Source organism: Macaca thibetana, chromosome 3 (genome assembly GCF_024542745.1).
Source record: "Macaca thibetana thibetana isolate TM-01 chromosome 3, ASM2454274v1, whole genome shotgun sequence".
Classification (NCBI taxonomy): Eukaryota; Metazoa; Chordata; class Mammalia; order Primates; family Cercopithecidae; genus Macaca; species Macaca thibetana.
This window is the reverse complement of record NC_065580.1, coordinates 129,209,913-129,230,830: the sequence shown is the minus strand read 5'-3', so window position 1 is coordinate 129,230,830 and position 20,918 is coordinate 129,209,913. Positions and strand designations below refer to the sequence as shown.

Genomic DNA, 20,918 nt, shown 5'->3' with positions numbered 1-20,918 from the left:
GCAAGTCTGCAATGATAGCAGCTGTTTATTAAAGACTACAAAAAAGAAATGGAGGCTGGGCATGGTGGCTCATGCCTGTAATCCCTGCACTTTGGGAGGCTGAGGCAGGCAGATCACCTGAGGTCAGGAGTTTAAGACCAGCCTGGCCAACATGGTGAAACCCCATCTCTACTAAAAATACAAAAATTAGATGGGTGTGGTGGCGGGCGCCTTAATCTCAGCTACTCAGGAGGCTGAGGCCTGAGAATTGCTTGAACCCAGAAGGCGGAGGTTGCAGTGAGGCAAAATCGCGCCATTGCACTCCAGCCTGGGCGACAAAAGCAAGACACTGTCTTTTTATTTTTTAAAGCATCTTTTTCAAGAATGACATAGTGTTTCATGATAAAGAAGCCTTAATTTTGCATTTGTTCAAGTATTGATTCGATTTAGCAAATATGACAACAGACTTGGATAAAGTGCAAACAACACAATTTCATTTTCTCCTTAATCAAAACTGATTAGGTAGTCTAATATCAATTCTGATCTTATTAAAAACTGATAAGATAAAAAAATTAGGGAATGATGGAGCCAATAAGATGTTACAACCTGTTCCAAGGAGAATTCAAAAACCCACACATATCTGAGACCATTAAGTATGATGAAATATATTTGATTACTATATTTAAAAATAAACTGATTATATAGCCAATAACAATTGGGCAGGGGTCTCCTCATCCACAGCCACACAATGCGGCTCTGCGGTTGCAAGGCCTGCATAGCCTAGAAGGGACTGCTCTGACTTAAAATTTCACTTCATTCATATTTGTATTTTGAGACAGGGTCCTGCTCTGTCACCCAGGCTGGAGTGCAGTGGTATAATCATAGATCACTACAGCTTTGACCAACTAGGCTCAAGAGATCATCCTGCCTCAGCTGCACCAGTACCTGGGAATACAGGCAAGTATCACCATATCAGGCTTTTAAAAAAAAATTTTTATAGAGAGAGAAGTCTTGCTATGAGCTGGCCTCAAACTCCTAGCCTCAAGAGATCTGCCCACCTCAGCCTCCTGAGTAACTGGGGCCATAGGTACACACTACCATGCCCAGCTATATTTATTTTATTTTATTAAATTTCTTTTTTCATTTTTGTAGAGAGGAGGTCTTGCTATGTTGCAAGGCTGTTCTCGAACTCATGGCCTTGAAACATACGCCCATCTCTGCCTCTCAAACTGTTGGAACTATAAGTGTGAGCCACTGCACCTGGCCTGACTTGAGATTTCTTTAATCTAGCATCCTTTACTTGGTAGGATTGGGAAAGGCAGCAGTGTTTTTTAAAATTACTTAATAATTCAATTAGAACCAAACTCAACCTTGACTCCTGCCTTCTCTCACAGCTCACATCCAGTCTGTCAGGAAATCCTATTGACTGACTTCATCTTCCACCTGAATATTGCCACACTTTAGACCCCCTGCTTCTACCCAAATCTTCCCACAGTCTTTCTCAACTCAGCAGCCAGGGAGGTGCTTTTAAATCAGGAAAAAGATCACGTTGCTTCTCTGCTGAGAACCGCCCCACCCCACCCCCGACCCCCACGGTTCCCATTTCGGTCAGAGTAAAAGCCAAAGCCCCAGCAATAGCCTCCAGTGCTTACACGATCTGTACTGATCCCAGCCCAGCAACTCCCTGGCTCCTCCCCTACTTCTCTCTCTGTATCTCTTTGCCCCTCTGGCCTCCTTCCAGAGCCTCAGACACACCAGGGAGTTTCCTCCTAATGCCTTTATCCTGTTGACTCAGCCTACAGTGCTCTTCTCTCAGCACCTTGGCCAGCTCCATCGCCTGCTTCAAACTTTTGCTCAATTTTCACTTATGAGGCCAACCCTGACCATTCTACTTAACATTGCCATCTGTCCCCATTCCCACCATGCTCCTTTCTTTCTTTTTCTTTTTCTTTCTCTTTCTCCTTCCTTTCCTTTCCTTTCCTTCTTTCTGTCTTTTCTGACAGGGTCTTGCTCTATTGCCCAGGTTGAAGTACAGTGGTGCAATCCCAGCTCACAGCAACCTCAACCCCTTAGGCTTAAACAATCCTCCAGGCTCAGTTACCCTAGGAGCTGAGACTACAGGTGCATGCCACAACACCTGGCAATTTTTTTTTTTTTTTTTTTTGAGACAGTCTTACTCTATCGCCTAGGCTAGAGTGCAATGGCGTGATCTTGGCTCACTGCAACCTCTGCCTCCTGGATTCAAGTGATTCTCTGCCTCAGCCTCCCGAGTAGCTGGGATTACAGGTGCCCACTACCACACCCGGCTAATTTTTGTATTTTTAGTAGAGACGCGGTTTCACCATCTTTGCTAGGCTGGTCTTGAACTCCTGACCTCGTGATCCACCCCACCTTGGCCTCCCAAAGTGCTGGCATTACAGGCGTGAACCACCGCACCTGGCCTTTTCTTTAAAATTTTTGTAGACATGAGGTCTCACTATGTTGCCCAGGCTGGTCTTAAGCTCCTGGGCTTGAGCAATCTTCCCACCTCAGCCTCCCAAAGTTCTGGGATTACAGGTATGAGCAACCGCCCCTGGCTTCATGTTCATTTCTTCTTGCGCTGCAACAAACTACCCTATGTTTAGTGGCTTAAAACCCCACAAATCTACCATCTTACAGTTCTGGGGGCCAGAAGCCCAACTAGGTCTATTAAAGCTAAAGACAAGGTGTCAGAGGGGCTGCCTTTTCCAGTTTCTAGAAGCCACCCCCATTCTTTGACTCACCTTAAAGATGGCCCCTGACTCCATCTATAAAGCCAGAAGTGCGGCATCTTCAAATTTCCCTCTCTGACCTCTTTTTCCATCACCACATCTTCTTCTCTAATTCTGACTCTCCTACCTCCTTTCTCTTATAAAGATCCTTGTGATTGGTGGGCATGCTGGCTCCCACCTGTAATCCCAACACTTTGGGAGACCAAAGATGAAGGAATGCTTGAGACCAAGAGTTCAAGATCAGCCTGGGCAACACAGCAAGACCTTGTCTTTACAAAATTAAAATTAAAATCAGCTGGGCATGGTGATGCATGCCTGTAGTCCCAGCTACTGGAGAGGCTAAGGTGGGAGGATTGCTTTAGCCTAGGAGGTCAAGGCTGCAGTGAGCTATGATCACAGCACTGCACTCCAGCCTGGGTGGGAGAGTGAGACTCTGTCTCAAATATAAGAAATATATATTTGGTTTTTGCCCCGGTTCCTGGCACAAAATTTCTAAAGCTCTTATAAAGTCCTTAGTGATATAGGTAATAGGAGCATCTTCTGTTTTAATTTTTGGTCTTAGTCCCAGGTTCCTGACACAAGGGCCTCTAAGTTCTTTCAGATCGCAGCATGGTAAGAAAGTATGTGGGATGCTGTTGAAATGCCTGGGTGGCTGGAAGCTCCTAGACTGCTTCAGAAGGGCTGGTTGCCAGAGGAATCAACCACATTTTTTTTTTTTTTAAACGGAGTTTGGCTCTCGTAGCCCAGGCTGGAGTGTAATGGGACAATCTCGGTTCACTACAACCTCCACCTCTGGGCTTCAAGTGATTCTCCTGCCTCAGCCTCCTGAGTAGCTGGGATTACAGGCATGTGCCACCATGCCTAGCTAATTTTTGTATTTTTAGTAGAGACGGGATTTCTTCATGTTGGTCAGGCTGGTCTTAAACTCCTGACTTCAGGTGATCTGCCCACCTTGGCCTCCCAAAGTGCTGGGATTACAGGCATGAGCCACCGTGCCTGACCCCAACCACATTTTTTGAGGCTTGGAAATTTCAGTCTCACCCACTGAGCTCCAGGAGGCAAAAGGGGCTGGAGATTGACTTAACCACTAACGGCCAATGATTTTATCAATCATGCCTCCATAAAAACCCTAAACAACAGGATTCGGAGAGCTTCCGTGTTGCTGCACATGAGGAGGTGCTGGCAGGGTAGTGTGCCCAAGAGAGGGCATGGAAGCTCTGTGACCCTCCCCACTTGCCTTGCCCTGTGCATCTCTTTCATTGGCTGTTTCTGAGATGTAGCCTTTACATTGAACCAGTAATAGAAAATAAACTGGCCAGATGTGGTGTCTCATGCCTGTAATCCCAGCACTTTCGGAGGCAGAGGTGGGGGAATCACTTGAGCCCAGGAATTTGAGAACAGCCTGGGCAATGTAACAAGACTCTATCTATACAAAAAAATAAAATAAATTAGCCAGATGTGGTGGTGGGAAACTTGTAATTCCAGCTACTTGAGAGGCTGAAGCAGGAGAATCACTTGAGCCCTGGAGGTTGAGGTATCAATGAGCTATGATTGCACCACTGCACTCGAGCCTGGGCAATAGAGCGAGACCCTGTCTCTTAAAAAAAAAAAAGAAAGAAAAGAAAAGAAAAACTGTTTTTCTAAGCTCTGTGAGTTGTTCTAGCAAATAATTCAACCTAAGAAGAAAGTCATGGGAACCCCTGATTTCTAACTGGTTGGTCAAAATACAGGTGACAACCTAGGACTTGCAACTGGCATCTGAAGTGAGGGTGGTCTCGTGGGACTGAGCTCCTAATCTGTGGGGTCTGCACTAACTCCAGGTAGTGTCAGAATGGAATTGTGGGATACGCAGTTGGTATCCAGAGAGTTGGAGAATTGGTGTAGAAGCTCTGCACACACATTTGGTCAGAAGTGTGTGAGTAGAAACATGGATTTTTCTCTCACCTGTCTACCTGCTTAACTGCATAGGAGAGACAATGCATGGTGCTCATGGAAAAAGCAAGCATTAAAGTCAAACAAGACCCAATATTTGACTCAGTCTTAATATCCAGGTGAGCTTGGGCAAATCACTTATTATCCCCAAGTCTTCATCATTTTGTGTGTAAAATGGGGATAACTGTGGCACCTACCTGTGATTTTGCGAGAACTAATGAAATACTATGCTTGATGTTATTGTGATTATTATACCTACTCCAAACTATCTGACAAGGACAGTGATGCATGATAACATCAACAGATTAGAAATTGTAATGAGTTCTCTCAGGCAAAATTCCATACAAGCAAATTACCGTCTCTCCAAAGCATTCCCACCATACTTAATTCACCATTCCCTGAACAAAAATGTGCCATCTTCATTGTCCAGGTCTTTACAGTGCTGGTTTCCCTGCCTGGGCAGCTCCCTCCATCCCATCCCAGCCCATTCCCCATCCCTCCACCTCCCCCTTCCCTCTCCACTCTCATACAACTCTTCCTCATCTTTCAGGACCTGGCTTCAATGTCACCTTAACTGGAAGCTTCTCTCACCCTCCGGAAGAGCTTCCCATTGCATTTGATGCATGTACTGTTATTTGACCATTTTTGAGTAATAGTCCAAGTCTTTTTGTACCTGAATAAGATGTTGCCCAATCAGTCTCTCTTCCTGGATTCTGAAGTCTTTCATGGTAGATTCAGCTGGAAGTGACAAAAAGACATTCTTTTTTCTTTTTTTTTTTAAAGAGGGATGACACAGACAGACATCAGTACTTAAAAGTTTTAAATCGTATGTGAAAAGCAAACAAAATTCAAGGGCTTCTAGGAAAAACGTAGGAGGGATGGTGTCACTGGAAATATGATAAAGGGTTAATTTTTAGTTTATTTTGTTTTTTGAGAAAGGGTCTTGCTCTGTCGCCTCGGCTGTACTGCAGTGGTGCAATCTCAGCTCACTGCAGCCTTAACCTCCTGGGCTTGAGCAATCTTCCCATCTAATTTTTATTTTATTTAAGAAACGCAGTCTTACTCTGTTACCAAAGCTGGAGTGCAGTGGTGTGATCATAGCTTACAAATACAGCCTCAACCTCCTAGGGTCAAGAGATCTTCTAGTCTCAGCCTCCCCTGTAGCTGGGACTACAGGTGTGCACTACAATGTCAAGCTCATTTTTTTTTTTTAATTTTTAGTAGAGACAAAGTGTCGTTATGTTGACCAGGCTGGTGGTAATCTCCTACCCTCAAGCAGTTCTCCCACCTCAGCCTTCCAGAGTGCTGCGATTACAGGTGTGAGCTGCCACACCTGGCTGAGGGGGGGCGTTAATTTTTAATTATATAAAGAGCTCAAAGCAAATATTACAAGGAGCCTAAATGCCTACAGCAGTTGACTTATAAATTGTGATACATCCATATAATAAAATATTATGCAACCATGAAAAGGATTTAAAGCAATAGGTATTGGCATAGATATTCACAAAATATGAAAATGTGAAGTGACGTCCAATTAGCCTATATGTATCTTGAAGAATATGGCCCATTTTCACAATAGCAATTATTTCCTGAGATAAAATTGTGGGTCTAAAGAGTAAAGGAAATTTTTCACTTCTTTATTTAAAAGTATTTACTATTTTTATAATTGAATGAGATTAAACAAATAGATCATCAAATTAGCAAAATACACATTAACTCTATAAATAAATGGAAAAGACACAGACAGCCCAGGCATGGTGGCTCACACTTACAATACCAAGCACTTTGGGAGAGGGTGGTGGGAGGATTGTTTGAGGCCAGGAGTTCCAGACCAGCCTGGGAAACATAGCAAGACATTGTCTCCACTAAAAATAAAAAATAAAAATAGCCAGACATGGTGGCATGTGCCTATAGTCCCAGCTACTGAGGTGGAAGGATCACTTGAGTCCAGGAGGTCAAGGCTGTGGTGAGTTGAGACTCTGCCTGGGCCACTACACTCAAGCCTGGAAGACACAGTGAGACTTAGTCTCAAAAAAAAAAAAAAAAGACAATAAAGAAATAAAACTAATAAGCTAACAAAAGAAAAGATATTAAAATGTGACAAACAGGACGGGCACGGTGGCTCATGCCTGTAATCCCAGCACTTTGGGAGGCTGAGGTGGGTGGATCATGAGTTCAGGAGTTCAAGACCAGCCTGATGAGTATGGTGAAACCCCGTCTCTACTAAAAATGCAAAAATTAGTCAGGCATGGTGGCAGGCACCTGTAATCCCAGCTATTCAGGAGGCTGAGGCAGGAGAATTGCTTGAACCTGGGAGGCGGAGGTTGCAGTGAGCCAAGATCATGCCACTGCACTCCAGCCTGGTGACAGAGCAAGACTCTGTCTCAAAAAAAAAAAATAAAAAATGACAAATGAAAATAGTATGAGGTCTTTTATTTATTAAAAATAATTAAACAGAAAATAACTTGTTAAATTATAATACCCTGTGCTGGCAAAGGTGCAGTGAAATGCGCATTTTCTTATCCTATTGGTGATGTTTAAATTGTATATAAGCCTTCCAGGGTAAAGCTTAGCAATTTTTTAAAAATAATACAGACAGTGACTCACTATACTGCCTCCTCCAACTCCTGGCCTCAAGCAATCCTCCCACCTCAACCTCCCAAAGTGCTGGGATTATAGGCCGACAGCCACCATGACTGAAAGCTCAGCAATTTGCATCAAGTGTAATAAGAATGCTCATGCCCTGTGACTCACAGTAATCTCACTTCTGGAAATACCATCTTTGGATATAATTCAACCTAAACAAAAGCTCATATGCACAAACACAGTGAAAATCTCGGAGTATTTTTTTTTTTTCTTTTTAAAAAAATTGCGGAATGCTTCACAAATTTGCAATGTCATTCTTGCACAGAGGCCATGCCAATCTCTCTATTGTTCCAACTTTAGTATATGTGCTACTGAAGCAAGCATGAGTAATTTAAGATAGGGTGGTTACATGGAATAAGGAAGAGTTATGGGGAATTTAAAAAACTATGGTATTTATAGGCACCTAGTAACAGCTCAGTAAATATTAGCTGCTACTTTTATTATTATTATTATTATTTTTTTTACTTTTATTATTTTTATGGTAATTTCACTAAATTAAAAATTGTCACTAAAAATAACCATTGTGATGGAACATAATGTATCCTACAGTATAATTGTAAAAAACAGATATAATTTGTCCCTTGGTATATGGGGGAGATTGGTTCCAGCTCCTCCATTTCTGTGTATACCAAATTCCACATATACTCAAGTTTTCGAGTCAGTCCTGAGGTATCGAGATATATATATATATATATAAAAAATATATGTGTGTGTGTGTGTAAATGTGTGTGTATATATATATATGAGAAAATTAGCGAGGTGTGGTGACAAGCACTTGTAGTCCCAGCTACTTGTGAGGCTGAGTCAGGAGGATTGCTTGAGCCCAGGAGATTGAGGCTGCAGTGAGCCATAATTGCACCACTGCACTCCATTCTGGGCAACAGAATGAGACAGAAGGTTGACTGTTTAATAGAATTTTTCTGTTGACTTGAAAATATAGTCAGGACTGTGGCATATGAAAATTCTTCATAAGATAATTATCTAATCCAATTAATCCTGGAATTGGGAACAGAAAATGTTTTAGTGACTATTTATTCCTTCACTTGCTGTTATATAAACTATTGCCAGTGGGTACTTAATAACCAAAAGTGTCATCTCTGAGCTACTCACAATGAAAGGTGATGTCTGGGGCCCAGGTGTATTGAGGTCTCCATGTCTGGGTTATGGGTGCTGTGTGGGACTTACTTGTCCATCCATTTTCTGTATTCTGGCACTGGGAAACTTGGGTTTATCCATCTTGATAAAAGGTCACTTAAATTCCACTTGGCAAGAACCACAAATGGAAGAAAGGCCATGAAATCACAGGCTAGCCCTTGTTCTCAAGGTAATATTCAGCTTAGCTGGTTCTGTAAAAGAGGAATCACATTGTTGAAAAATCACTGCAGGTCAGCTGAGGTGGTCCATACCTATAATCCCAGCCCATCAGAAGACTAAGGCAGGAGGATCCTGTGAGGCCAGGAGTTCAAGACCAGCCTGGGCAACACAGTGAAATCTCTACAAAAAATTAGAAAATGGTCGGGCGCGGTGGCTCAAGCCTGTAATCCCAGCACTTTGGGAGGCCGAGACGGGCGGATCACGAGGTCGGGAGATCGAGACCATCCTGGCTAACACGGTGAAACCCCGTCTCTACTAAAAAAATACAAAAAACTAGCCGGGCGAGGTGGTGGGCGCCTGTAGTCCCAGCTACTCAGGAGGCTGAGGCAGGAGAATGGCGTGAACCCGGGAGGCAGAGCTTGCAGTGAGCTGAGATCCGGCCACTGCACTCCAGCCTGGGCGACAGAGCGAGACTCCGTCTCAAAAAAAAAAAAAAAAAAAAAAAAAAAAAAAAATTAGAAAATGAGCTGGGTGCGGTGGCACTTTCCTATAGTCCCAGCTACTCTGGAGGCCGAAGTGGGAGGATGAAAGTGGAAGCTGCAGAAGTGGAAGCTGCAGTGAGCTCTGATCTCACCGTTGCACTACAGCCTGGGTGACAGAGTGAGACCCTGTCTCAACATATACATACATACATACATACACACACACACACACACACACACACACGCATGCACACAGCCACATGCAGACACACACACACACACCCTCATCTCAGTCTGTCCAGACTTTAGACTAAAGAAAAGGGTCTTCTGGTTACAGAAGAGGTATGCTCTTTTGTGGGACAGGGAGGGACCAGCAACTTTGTTCACGGTCTTTTCCTCATCCTCTGCTTAGTTTTCCAAGAACCCGCACAGTGGAAACAGAGTGTCTGGGAAAGGACCAAAATCTTTAGACTACCAGGGGAGAAATACACCTCCTTTGTCAATTAATAAATAGAACACCTGCCTTAAAAAGGGTCTTCTGGTTACAGAAGAGGTATGCTCTTTTGTGGGACAGGGAGGGACCAGCAACTTTGTTCACGGTCTTTTCCTCATCCTCTGCTTAGTTTTCCAAGAACCCGCACAGTGGAAACAGAGTGTCTGGGAAAGGACCAAAATCTTTAGACTACCAGGGGAGAAATACACCTCCTTTGTAATTAATAAATAGAACACCTGCCTTAAAAGCCAGGGAGTTCTGCTAGAATGAATCACTCCCTACGACCCTGACCTATGCAGGGAACATGAAAAACTGGAGTTTGGCTGGGCACAGTGGCTCACACCTGTAATTCTAGCACTTTGGGAGGCCGAGGTGGCGGACCACCTGAGGTCAGGAGTTCGAGACAAGCCTGGCCAACATGGTGAAACCCTGTCTCTACTAAAAATACAAAAATTAGCCGGGTGTGGTAGTGGATGTGTGTAATCCCAGCTACTTAGGAGGCAGAGGCAGGAAAATCACTTGAACCCAGGAGGCAGAGGTTGCAGTGAGCCGAGATCGCACCACTGCACTCCAGCATAGGTGACAGAGCAAGACTCTGTCTTAAAACAAAAAACAAAAAAACAAAAAGCGACTGGAGTTTGGAGCCCTGTAATATTTTAAGCCACATTCCAGATTGTAGAGACCTTACCAAAGTACGGCCTTTCCACAAAGCACTGCCGAACACCAGCTGGCTGTCTCCATGGGGCACCGCCATATCTCTGGCTCTTGTTTCCCCAGGAGATGCTCTATTCTAGCCTTCTCTTACATTTTGTATTCCACACATTTCCTAGCGTAAGGCCTCAAAACATAGCAGGCTGCAGAGTCACTGCTGATCTACTGCATATCCGACTTCAGATTCCAGCAGGGCACTTTGTGTTTGAGAAATTAAAGAGGACAGAATGGACCCAGACTGACACTGGTCAGCTTAGCGGTCCAAAGATATAAGCTGCTCAAATGGACTACAGTGCCTCTGATTTTCTGAGTCTGCCCTGCTCCTAGGGCTCTTTGGATGCAATTAATTTATCCTTGTTGAAGAAATGGTTTGCTAGAATATAAAAAAATTGGCCAGGCACGGTGGCTCACGCTTCTAATCCCAGCACTTTGGGGGGCCGAGGCAGGTTGGGTAACGAGGTCAGGAGTTCAAGACCAGCCTGGCCAACATGGAGAAACCCCGTCTCTACTAAAAATACAAAAATGAGCCTGGTGTGGAGGCACGGGCCCGTAGTCCCGGCTACTCAGGAGGCTGAGGCAGGAGAATTGCTTGAACCTGGGAGGTGGAGGTTGCAGTGAGCCGAGACGGCGCCACTGTACTCCAGCCTGGGTGACAGAGCAAAACTCCATCTCAAAAAAAAGAAAAAGAAAAGAGAATATAAAAAATTTAAAGAAGAAAAAACGTTAAAATAAAATTTTCTCCTAAAGAGCACTCAAAAGCACACTCCCACCAATGCTGGATCTATTTAGCTCTCTCTTGCTTTATTTTTCTGAGATAGGGTCTCACTCTATCACCCAGGCTGGAATGCAGTGGCAAGATCACGGCTCACTGCAGCTTTCAATTCCTGGACTCAAGCTATCCTCCCACTTCAGCCTCCTGAACAGCTGGGATTATAGGTACATGCCACCATGCCTGGCTAATTTTTAAATTTTTTTAGAGAGGAGGTTCTCACTATGTGGCCCAGGCTGGTCTTGAACTCCTGGGTTAAACTAATCCTCCCACCTTGGCCTCCCAAAATGCTGGGATTATAGGTTTTAGCCACTGTGCCCAGTCTATTTATCTTTCTATGACTCATATATTAAATCTTCCTCCTTAAATTGCCTCCTACCCACCCATCTGCAGGGATAGCAAACACAGGTCTCAGTGAGTCAGGCAACCTACAAGAGGGAAGGAGGCCCGAGTAACGTGGGAGACCGGGGGAAACTGTAGCAAACTGCAAGGTACTCAATTCAACAGTTCTTCAACACTGTGATGGTCAAACCAAACACAGAAACAGGAAGTCCAGTTCAGTCACCAGCAGGCAATGTGGGATATTTCATCTACATGCTATAGGGCAAACTGCTTAGGATGAATGACCTAGTCTCCACCAACCTGCTCTTCAAGTCCAGCTGCTCCTGCCCAAGTCCCTATACTCTACTGACAGGACCCACATTCACAGGTCTCCTGACACCTTTTCTTGTTCACTTTTTTTTCCCCCAACAAATAATGCTGCTTTTTTTATTTTTATTTTTATTTTTTACTTCTTTTGAGACAGAGTCCCCCTCTGTCACACAGGCTGAAGTACAGTGGGGTGATTATGGCTCACTGCAGCTTCCATCTTCTGGGCTCAAGTGATCTTCCCACCTCAGCCTCCCAAGCAGTTGGGATTACAGGCATGTACCACCACACCCGGCTAAGTATATTATTTTTTCTTCTTTTTTCTTTCTTCTCTTTCTTTTTTTTTTTTTTTTTTTTTTTTTTTTTTTGTTGAGATGAAGTCTCACCTTGTCACCCAGGCTGGAGTGCAGTGGGGTGATCTGGCTTACTGCAACCTTCAAACTCCCAGGTTCAAGCAATTCTCCTGCCTCAGCCTCCCAGGTAACTGGGATTACAGGTGTGTGCCACCATGCCTGGCTAATTTTTGTATTTTTAGTAGAGACGGGGTTTCACCATGTTGGCCAGGCTGGTCTTGAGCTCCTGACCTCAGGTAATCTGCCCACTTCAGTCTCCCAAAGTGCTGGGATTACAGGCATGAGCCACTGCGCCCAACCAGTGTATTTTTTTTTCTAGGGACAGGGTCTCACTATGTTGCCCAGGTTGGTCTTCAACTCCTGGGTACAAGCAATCCCCTGGCCCCCTCCTCCCAAAGTGCTGGAATTATAGGCTTGGGCCAACACATCAGGCTCTAACAAATATTTCTTGAGCACCTACTGCATACCAGGCACTATAATAGGTGCCCAGGAAACAGCAGTGAACAAGGTATAAGAGTTTCTGCTCTCTACAGAGCTTATAGGGTAGCAGGAAATTGATAGAGTATGAATGTTTGTCTCCTCCAAATCTCATATTGAAAATAAATCCCTAATGTTGGAGGTGGTGCCTGGTGGGAGGTGTGTGGGTCATGGGGGCAGATCCCTCATGAATGGCTTGGTGCCCTCCCCATGGTAATGAGTGAGTTCTCTCTCTACTAGTTCATGTGACAGCCGATTGTTTAAAGAGCCTGGCACCTCCTCCCCTCTCCCTTGCTCCATCTTCTCACCAAGTGATGTGCCAGCTCTTCCTTCACCTTCTACCAGGAGTGGAAGACTCCTGAGGTCCTCACCAGCAGATGCTGGAACTATGCTTTTTTATTCTGAGACAGGATCTCACTCTGACACTCAGGCTAGAGAGCAGCGGTGTAATTACGGCTCACTGCAACCCTGACCTCCTGGGCTAAAGAGATCTTTTCACCTTGGCCTCCCAAGTAGCTGGGACCACAGGCATGCATCAGTGCACCATCATACCTGGATGATTTGCTTTTTATTTTTAGTAGAGACAACGTCTCACCATATTTCCCAGGCTGGTTTCAAACTTCTGGGCTCAAGCAATCCTCCTGCCTCAGTGTCCCAAAGTGCTGGGATTACAGGTGCGGGCCACTGTGCCCAGCCTGGCACCATGCTACTTGTATAGTCTGCAGAACTGTGAGCCAAATAAACTGTTTCTCTTTATAAACTACCCAGCCTCAGGTGTTTCCTTATAGCAATGCAAAATGGACTAATATAGGAATCATATGCCAGCCCTTACCAGACTATAATGAGCACATGACAGAAGTACAGAGTGGGACTGAAATGTTCCCCAGGGGCTTCTTGTTGCATCATAGAGGATGGGGTGAGACATCTCGGTTGAGGCTAAAGATGAGTAAAGATGAGAGTGAAAGAGTGATAACAGGGGTAGGGAGAGGGTTTCCTGAAGAAGGACCAGTAAAGTCCCCCAAGGAAACTGTGAGGTCACTTCCTGGAAATCACCAGTATACCATATCCCATTGGCAAGGAGCTTAGCACGGTCTCTTGGATAACCAAACCTATGCCCAAATACCATCTACGTGAGTCTATCTCCCAGGACCCTTCTTAGCATATTAGAGTTCAATCAGGAGACATAAACCACTCAAAAGTTTAAAGTGGTAAAATTTAATACAGAGAATTATCATTATAATAGGGCAAAGCATAATAAGAGATTGGCTACCAAAAAGTAAAAAGAACTCTAGAGAATATAGGACTATCAGAGGCCAGGCATGGTGGCTCATGCTTATAATTCCAGCAATATGAAAAGCCAAGGCAGGAGGATGCTTCAGGCCAGGAGTTTGAGACTAGCCTGGGAAACACAGCGAGACCCTGTCTCTACCAAAGGAAAAAAAAATAGCCAGGTGTGGTGGTGCACACCTGTAGTCCTAGCTACTTGGGAGGCTGCAGTGGGAGGATTGCTTGAGCCAGGGAGGTCATGGCTGCAGTGAGCCCTGAAGTCATGGCTGCAGTGAGCCATGATTTTGTCACTGCACTTTAGCCTGGGCAACAGAGGGAGAACCTGTCTCAAAAAAAAAAAAAAAAAGTATAGGACCAGCTGATACAATGAGCAGTAACTGCCCCTACTGTCCCTACACTGAGATAGAGTGACCAAGGAGATAGACTCCTCACTAGGGCTGAGATCCAGCCACCCTTGGAGAGGGCACAGTCATGGGTAATTCAATGGCAGAATTGCTGCATTACCACATGGTAGAAGATGCTAGCAATCTGCCCTCTGGAATTTGCTGAAAATCCGCCCTCTATGATGCTAGATTAAGATATTAATGAACAGTTGTCTCACTACAAAACCACCCAGGCAGGTGCAGAGAAACTGCTGGTCACTGGGTGCTGCTGAGCACCATGCAGGGCAGGAGCCCAGTGCTGCAGACGCTCAGTGCCTGTGGAGATTGATACACCACAATCAGAAAGAACAGCCTCTTACAAAGTCCCTCTAGCACAACGTACTGACAACATTTAATAATGCACCAGCTGACAGAGGAAGCATATAAGGAACCCATGTCTATGTTTGCAGAGCAGGCAGTGAAGGGTGAATTTGGAACTGGTGGGCAGTCATTGGATGGATAGTTGGTACATGACACATTTCAATCTACCAAAGAAAAAAGGAAGAGAGAAAAGAGATACAGGACCAGGCATGGTGGCTCACTCCTATAATCCCAGCAGTTTGGGAGGCCAAGGCAAGTGGATCACTTGGGTCCAGGAGTTCGAAACCAGCCTGGGTGACATAGTGAAACCTTGTCTCTACTAAAAATAAAAAAGTTAGCTGAGTGTGGTGGCTTGTGACTGTAGTCTCAACTGCTCAAGAGGCTGAGGCAAAAGGATTGCAAGTGTCTGAGAGTTCAAGGCTGCAGTGAGCTGTGATCACACCACTGCATTCCTGCCTGGGTGGCACAGCAAGATCCTGTCTCAAAAAAAGAAATGTTGGTGAAAATGTGAAGAAATTGGAACCCATATACATTATTGGTGGGAACATAAAATGGTTTAACCACTTTGTTTGGGTATTTCTTTCTTGTCATTTTAATTTGATTTTTAAAAAATCAAGATAGGATCCCACTATCTTGCCCAGGCTGGTCTCTTTTAACTTGTAGGCTCAAGTGATCCTCCCACCTCAACCTCTCATGTAGCTGGGATTACAGGTGTGAGTCACTGCACCTGACTGGTGTAACCACTTTGGAAAACAGTTTCTCAAAAGGCTAAATGTACAGTATCATAGAATGCAACAATTTCTCTCCTAGGTATATATCCCAGAGAAATAAAAATATATGTCCACACAAAAACTTGTACATGAATCTTCATAGCAGCATTATTCATAGTGGCCAATACATGGAAACAACCCAAATGTTCATCAGCTGATGAATAAACAAAATGTGGCGTGTCTCTACCATGGAATATTATTCAACCATAGAAGGAATGAAATATTGACACATGCTATGACAGGAAGGAACTCTGAAAACATTGTGCTAAGAGGGAAAAAAAAGCCAGCCACAAACGATCACATATTGTACAATCCTATTTATATAGAAGGTGTGGTGGCTCACGCCTCTAATCCCAACACTTTGGGAGGCTGAGGAAGGCAGATCATGAGGTCAGGAGTTTGAGACCAGCCTGACCAACATGGTGAAAGCCCATTTCTACTAAAACTACAATAATTAGCCAGACATGGTGGTGGACGCCCATAATCCCAGCTACTCAGGAGACTGAGGCAGAAGAATTGCTTGAACCCAGGAGGCAGAGATTGCAGTGAGTTGAGATCGCACCACTGCACTCCAGCCTAGGTGACAGAGCAAGACTCTGTCTCAAAAAAAAAGAAAAAAAAAATTCCAGATTAGGCAAATCTATAATGACAGAAAATAGATCAGTGGTTGCCTATGGGAACACAGGGGCATGGGGGGAGGAGAATATAGTGGCTAAGAAGTGTGGATTTCTCTACAGGGTAACGAAAGCTTCTAAAATGGATTGTGATGATAGATGCACAGCTTCGTGAATATTCTAAAAACCACTGAATTGCATACTTTGATAAATGAATTACATGGTATGTGAACTACATTTCAATAAAGTTGTTATTTAAAAAAAGGAAATAGGGGGCTGAGCACAGGTGGCTCATGCCTGCCTATAATCCCAGGAATTTGGGAGGCTGAGACAGGAGGATCACTTGAGGCTAAGAGTTTGAGACCATCCTGGGAAAGATAGCACTATCCCATCTCTACAACAAAAAATAAAAAATTTAGCTTTGCATGGTGGTGTACGTCTGTAGTCCTAGCTACTTGGGAGGCGGAGGCGGGAGTATTGCTTGAGTCCAGGAGTCTGAAGCTACAGTAAGCCATGATCACACTACTGCATTGTAGGCTGAGTGACAGAGCAAGACCCTGTCTCTAAAAAGGAAAGAAAAGAAATGCAAGTTTTTATCACTTTGTGAGAGTAACCAAGTTTGAGTGGAAACAGGTAAGAACAAAAGAGCACTGAATGGTGAGAGTGGGAGGCTGGTTAGGCTCATTGCTAGCTAAGGGACTTCTGAAAAATTCATTAGTAAAATCACAGCTCTGGGGGTCAGTCAGGCAGTCAAATGATGAATGTTAAATCCATTACAAATGCCCATCGTCTTTCTTTACACTCCTTCTAGTGAAAAATTCCTAAATGCCTAAATAGCAAGTGTTCTGAAATGACATCTCAAATTTTAAAAGAAATAACATCTCAAATTTTAAAAATCATGAGTCAAATATGATTTTCCTCCTCCCATTTTACAGGTGTGCAACCTGAAAACAGAGAATTTAAGTAACTTTCCTAAGTGGCAGAGCACAGATTTAAATCCTATCACTTTGGCCTCAGAGTTTGTGCTTTATTTTCTTTTATTATTTTAAAATTCATCATTTTTAAAACCAAGAGGCTTATGCAAAATTCTGCTAGGATTCAAAAAAAGCCTCTTGCTTTTCCTGACCATGGGTGCAGGCAGGGCTCATGCTGCATTTTCTTTACTTATAATTGGATAGAGACATGACGGATGGAGACATGATGACAGGATCTCTCCTGGTCATCGTGCACCAGAAAGGAGAGTGGAGAGAAGCACAGGGAAGCCAGTCTTACCATGTTTGAGCAACTGAACCAATGTCAGCCTCAGCCTACCTGCACAATTACTTTTATGTGAGAAAAACAGGCATCTCCCTATTTGGAAAATCACAGCTGGCTGCAGTAGCAAACAATCCTCAAGTTATTCCTGGTAACGTTATTTCTACAGTCCCAATCATTTTAACTCATTACATTAGCTCTTCATTTCTCTATTGTTCCTAACATCTAGTTCATAACCAAGAGTTTATGTTATTAAATAAGCTTTGGGTTAACAGGATCAATGAAGGAAGAGTTTAAAGATACCAAAAAAAGCTCACAGAAGTACCTGCCAAATGTGCCAACTGACTACTATGAACTAATTTACTTTTGAGAAACATGCTGTTTCTTATATGCTACTGACAGTGCCTGTAAAAATGGTGCACATTAACTGGCTGTTTTATTTTCTCCCCAGTCTTAATATCTAATATCCACAGACCAAGATCAGAGCACCAGCATATACAATGCCACTTTATACTAGAGTTAGGAGGGGGGGCCAAGAGTAGAAATCAGAGTCACTTTGCTAGCTGCTGTCCTCTGTCCAGAATATTTTAAAGGAGACTGTATTCCCCCAGGGCTCACTGACCTGGCACTCTCTCCTTGCGGAGGCTCACACCACTGTCTTGTGCAGCCCTCACTGCTTTTGCAGAATGTGTCACCACGCTATAAAACACCTTCTCCTCCACCTTTCAACCTAAGCATGTGTTACTGGGTTTCGGGACAGCTTGTCTTCTCACCGTCCCACCTTTCCTTCTGACCGTCTTGGTCTTTGTGGTGGCCTCTCATCTCACCATCCTGGTGAAGCTTTGGGGTCATTACTTCTTCAGTTGCTTCCCTCACCAATATATCAAATGAAGACAGTATGGACTAATTGCTTTAGAGTACAACTACTGTGGCCCTAGAACCAGCTGGTCCCAGGACTTCTTCTGACTCTAAAGTTTTTGAGATACCAGATATAGTTGGAATAAGATATACGACCATGCTCCCTAGAAGGTGAGATTATCATCATTTCCTGGACCTTTTAATCTGCACCTTTGTTCATGCTATTCCTTCTAACAGGAGTAGCTTTGTCTCTGCCTGATGACATTCTCCTCTTCCATCAAGGCCTAACTTAAATGTAATTTTCTTCATAAAGTTCCTGTCACCTTGGAATTAACCCCCCTTTTACATAGTGTAATTGTTCACCTTATTCAAATCTTCATAAATTGAGGCTCAGGTCTGTGTGGTCACGGAGTGTGTCTTTTTACCAAAAGGAACACCTCGGCCAGGCACGGTGGCTTATGCCTGTAATCCCAGCACTTTGGGAGGCCAAGGCAGGCGGATCACCTGAGGTCAGGAATTCGAGACCAGCCTGACCAACATGGAGAAATCCTGTCTCTACCAAAAATACAAAATTAGCTGGGTGTGGTGGCAGGCACCTGTAATCCTAGCTACTTGGGAGGCTGAGGCAAAAGAATCGCTTGAACCCAGGAGGCAGAGGTTGCTGTGAGCCAAGATAGTGCCACTGCACTCCACTCTGGACAAGAGTGAAACTCTCTCTCAAATAAATAAATAAATAAAAACACCTCATGCACTTTACAAGGAGCTCCTTCAGGAAAGGATGACACCTCGTGTAGAGGAGAGATCTCTGATACTCTGATCTTTTCCAAAAGGAGGAAAGTAAAGGTTTGAATATATTTTTAGTTCTTTGCATTTCTGAACAGAAATAGTCTATTACTAAGTTGCTCAAAGATGCCTATAAGCTTTCATAGGAGAAACATCTAATTCACAACCAAGACTTTATGTTATTAAGTAAGCTTTCCTTTAACAGGATCAATGAATGAAGAGTTTAAATACTCGCTGTAGTCCCCATTTAGTCATCTGGTATACTCTGTGTGAGGTATACTCTCAGTCATCTGGTATCCTCTCTCTGAGTATGCTAGATGATTAAATGGAAATTACTGCACCACTAAACACCAGTACTGCAACTCTTACTTAAAAATTCAACACTTAGGACATAAAGAATGATCCTAGGCCAGGCTCGGTGACTCAAGCCTGTAATCCTAGCACTTTGGGAGGCTGAGGTGGGCAGATTGCCTGAGCTCAGGAGTTTGAGACCAGCTTGGGCAACATGGTGAAACCTATCTCTACCAAAATACAAAAAATTAGCTGGGCATGGTGGCGTGCACCTGTAGTCCCATCCACTCGGGAGGCTGAGGCAGGAGAATTGCTTGAACCTGGGAGGCGGAGGTTGCAGTAAGCCGAGATCGCACTACTGCACTCCAGCCTGGGTGACAGAGTGAAGCTCTGTCTCAAAAAAAAAAAAAAAAAAAAAAAGATCCTAATGCAGTTACTTCCTTTTAAATTTATGAGGAGATGGAAGAAATACCCATATTTGATGGTTGGTTGGGAACTGTCTTTGGTATTGTATGAAGTATTTTAATACTGTGAACATGAAAATATGAGAACCCTGCAGACCCCGTGGGCACAGACAGAAGGAAGTACATTGGAGGGTGTTGCAGGAAATACTTTCATTCCAAGCACTGCTGTTTAAAAACAAAGAGGACAAAAGATGAAGAAACATTCCACGTGACCCTCTGCACCCTTATTTGTTGCAATAAAGGAAAAGCATTTTAGGAATTTTTTTGAGTCCAGTTTACGATGTGATCCATGTTAGTTATTTTCTGTTAATGATTTTCAAAATCTCAGTTAAAAACATTCAGAAGTTTAGCTTTATCACAGGCAGCTGTTCACATGTAAAACTAGTTTGGTTACCTTCATCTGTATAAACATGTAGCTAGTGAACTGACATAACTATTAAACTGGAGAATCAACAGAAACATGCCAAGGACTGACCCTTACCTTCCACAGTGACCTCAATGTCAGGAAGCTTTTCATTACTCTCAGGGCTTCATGGTCTTTTCAGAAACTGCGAAGCTGTAAAATAAGCACAGAATTACTTTAGTATATTGTAGGAAAAAATACAGAAGGAGATGCTTTATAAGAGCAGAGTATTAAAATTTATTCAGTTTGGCTCTTTTCAAAGGAAACTACAGAATTAAACTTGTAGTGTAATCCTCCACAGGGAGCTCAACAAAGCCATGGAAACATGAATGAAGTGGGATTGCAAATGTGACACTTCCAATAAATTTTTTTTTAAAAAAAGAAAGAAAAAGAAGTCCATTAAATAAAATACCTTAAAAAGCCAAGAAACTAACTGCAAGTCCCCCAAAGAGAGTGGTCAATGATTCCGTGTGATTTAAGGAATGCTGAGAAAGAATGTCTTAATGCAGTGAAATATAATACGCAATACAGGTAATCTCTTACCTTTAGTGTTTATTAGCCATTCCAGGAGGCAAGTAGGAAATAACTAGTTCAGGTCTAGAAAGAAAACCAAGAAATGTCATGGTAGCCAGTACAATGGTGGCCTCACAGCTAGTAAAACAGTCATGATATGACCAGTGTTTTTCCCTAAAGGCGTTCGCAGAGTCATCCTGTAATGTAACAATAATTCCTATCATTGTGGACAAAAACCCTGACTTTTCCTTCCCATGACTGGCAAGTAATTATATGAAGAATAAATTACTTCTTTCATGAAAAAGAAAATTAACACTAGTGTACTTCTTCAGCCACTAAAATTCTACAGAAATGTAGATATAATAAGAAACTCAATCATCACAT

General features: G+C 43.4%; 1 long non-coding RNA gene and 1 pseudogene across 5 annotated transcripts in view; both read right to left on the bottom strand.

Annotated features, from left to right (window-relative positions):
- Nucleotides 1-20,918, bottom strand: part of LOC126950316 (uncharacterized) — a 76,885-nt gene that overhangs the window by 18,328 nt on the left and 37,639 nt on the right. For all 5 annotated transcript variants that reach the window (XR_007724155.1, XR_007724158.1, XR_007724156.1 and 2 more), the window contains 5 exons: nt 20,565-20,618; nt 20,100-20,174; nt 13,387-13,490; nt 8,493-8,653; nt 5,335-5,399 (listed from right to left, as the gene is read on the bottom strand). This is a non-coding gene — a long non-coding RNA (uncharacterized LOC126950316). The remainder of the gene's footprint in view (nt 1-5,334; nt 5,400-8,492; nt 8,654-13,386; nt 13,491-20,099; nt 20,175-20,564; nt 20,619-20,918) is intronic.
- LOC126951778 (uncharacterized) lies at nt 7,527-7,627 on the bottom strand (annotated as a pseudogene).